The sequence below is a fragment of the Mandrillus leucophaeus genome, unplaced genomic scaffold (genome assembly GCF_000951045.1).
Source record: "Mandrillus leucophaeus isolate KB7577 unplaced genomic scaffold, Mleu.le_1.0 Scaffold205, whole genome shotgun sequence".
In the NCBI taxonomy this organism is placed as follows: domain Eukaryota; kingdom Metazoa; phylum Chordata; class Mammalia; order Primates; family Cercopithecidae; genus Mandrillus; species Mandrillus leucophaeus.
Window position 1 is genome coordinate 1,403,212 of NW_012102088.1, and position 3,053 is coordinate 1,406,264.

At 46.1% G+C, this 3,053-nt stretch overlaps 1 protein-coding gene across 3 annotated transcripts in view; it reads right to left on the reverse strand.

Annotated features, from left to right (window-relative positions):
• ZNF329 (zinc finger protein 329) overlaps positions 1 to 3,053 on the reverse strand; it is a 23,013-nt gene that overhangs the window by 16,017 nt on the left and 3,943 nt on the right. The window lies entirely within an intron of this gene.

Here is a 3,053-nt window from a genome sequence, read left to right on the forward strand (position 1 = left end):
GTGCCTGCCACCACACCCGCCTAATTTTTATATTTTTAGTAGACACGGGGTTTCACCATGTTGGCCACGCTGGTGTTGAACTCATGACCTCAAGTCATCTGCCTGCCTCAGCTTTGCAAGGTGCTAGGATTATAGGCGTGAGCCACCGCGCCAAGCCAAAGAATTTCTTAAACAACTCATAAAAGGAACAAAACATAAAGAAAAAGATTTGAAACATCTTACTATATCAAAATGAGTAATACATCATGAACATAAAAGAACATTCAAAGTACCATCTCTAGAATGGCTTATTAATTACAGAAGGGAAAAAGTGGAGGATCCCGGCGAGAGCACTTTAACCACATGACAGAAGTCTGATCACCACCAGCCTCACGTGCTTCCTGACATGACACACCAAGAAGAACATGATGTCACTCAGACAATGCCCTGCTGAAGATGAGAGTCTGAATTTAATATTGGGAACATCAACTGAACATCAAGTGACAATCTACACAACCACCAGCTGGGTCTTTTAAAAATATATTAATTTCATGAAAAAAAAAAAAGAAAGGGGAGTGCCATTCAAGGTTGAGGGAGACTAAAATAACATGACAAGTAAATGTAACACAGGATCCTGGATCAAAAGAAATACACAAAAAATCATACAAACTATATCAGCTACATACAAACTATATCAGACAAGAGTTCTGTATCGATAATAAAGTACCTGGGGCCAGGCGCAGTGGCTCACTCCTGTAATCCCAGCACTGTGGGAGGCCGAGGTAGGCAGATCATTTGAGGTCAGGAGTTGAAGACCAACCTGGCCAACGTGGCAGAACCCCATGTCTACTAAAAAGACAAATATTAGCTGGGCGTAGTGGCACAACGCCTGTAATTCCAGCTACTCGGGAGGCTGAGGCAGGAAAATCACTTGAGCCTGGGAGGTGGAGGTTGCAGTGAGCCAAGATTGCACCACTGGACTCTACCCTGGATGACGGGGTAAGATTCTATCTTTGGCCGGGCGTGGTGGTTCACGCCTGTAATCCCAGCACTTTGGAAGGCTGAGGTGGGCGGATCACGAGGTCAGGAGATCGAGACCATCCTGGCTAACACAGTGAAATCCCGTCTCTACTAAAAATACAAAAAATTAGCTGGGCATGATGGCAGGCGCCTGTAGTTCCGGCTACTCAGGAGGCTGAGGCAGGAGAATGGTGTGAACCCAGGAGACGGGGTTTGCAATGAGCGGAGATCGTGCCATTACACTCCAGCCTGGGCGAGACTCCATCTCAAAAAAAAAAAAAAAGAGAACCCTATGTCAGAGGTGTTTGAACCAAAGCAAACCTCCATCTTAAATGGGGACTGGGTAAAATAAGGCTGAGACCTACTGGGCTGCATTTCCAGACAGTTAAGGCATTCTAGGACACAGGATGAGACAGGAGATTGGCAAAAGATACAGGTCATAATGACCTTGTTGATAACACAGCTTGCAGTAAAGAAGGCGGCTAAAACCCACCAAAACCAAGACGGCGACGAGAGTGACCTCTAGTCCTGCTCCCACTAGCACCATGACAGTTTACAAATGTCATAGTAACATCAGAAGTTACCCTACATGGCCTAAAAATGGTAGGCATGAATAATCCACCCCTTGTTTAGCACAGAATCAAGAAATAACCATAAAAATGGGCAACCAGCAGTTCTTGGGGCTGCTCTATCTATAGAGTAGCCATTCTTTTATTCCTTTACTTTCTTAATAAACTTGCTTTCACTTTACTCTGTGGACTCGCCCTGAATTTTCTTTCCCAAGATAAAAGAACCCTTTCTTGGGGTATAGCTCCAGTCCCCCTTTCTGGTAACACCTATGCATGTGTTTGAGGCAGGGAGAAGAGAAAGATAAAGCTGATGTGGCAAAAAGTGTTAATAATTTGAGAATCTGGATGGTTTTACAAGTATTAAACTATTCCTGCAACTTTTATGCAACTGTGGAACTTTTCAAAATGAAAAGCTGGGTGAAGAGAGAGGGAAACAAGCAGTAGAATGGAGGAAAGTCACTTGCTGCGGGAAAAGAAAAACAGACAAAAGCTGGGTATTCAAAACGTACTTTAACAAGCCCAAGTTCCAACAGCCAAATTTTTTTACTTGGCAAAAAATAAGGGACCTTTTCGGGCTGATGGTAATTTTAATAAAGGTTTAGGTTGCACTTGTCAAAACTCATCAATGGTACAGTGAAGATCTGTGCATTTCACTGAAAGTCAATTTTGGCTCAAAAAATTTAAAAAAGCACTATTGAACTCTAATTCATGGTAAGCATAGTGAGCTGTCTGAGGGAGAAGTGTTGTGATATATGCGGCTTACTTTGACATGTTTCCAAAAATAGGTGGATTAATGGATGGCTGAAAGGATGGACAGAAGGAAAGGTAAGGGATACAGTAAATTCAGCAGATATTAACGGGGTCTTTCACTGCACAAGTCTTTCAGCTTCTCTATCTAAACCAACATTTTCTGTCATAAAATATTGAGACTGGGAGAGTGCACAAAGGAAATAAGCCACTAAACCAAGGAAAAAGACAGCGAAATGGTCACTAAACAGGTGCAAAAATGCGGCCCTCACTGAGAACTGCGGTAAAACATGATTTTGCAATATCAAATGGAAAAAACACACAGGTGATCTAACACCTGCGAGACTGAAAGGGGAAGCAGCTCAGCCCCCTGGCTCACGGCCACCAATTCAGCCGGAGGCCGACCCAAGCCCACACTGCCCCTCCCACCAGCCAGCAGAAAAGCGGTAGACTCGGGGGTTACCCCAGGGACGGACCCGGACCCCAGCAGGCGCGGCAAAACTGTCTCTATGGGAGGGCGGGCTAGAGATGCGAGCACGGAACTCACGGGTGACTCTAAGGAAAGGGCGGGGGCGTCCAGACCAGCCCGGGAGCGACCTCGCCCTCAGAGGAGTCACCCCAATCGCCACAGAGCGTCCCCACCCGCCAGGACAACTACGCCCCCGGCCAGACCCTCGCCCTAGCGAGCCCGACATGCCCACTACCCACGTGAAACCCACCCGCGGACGCGCCCCTCGC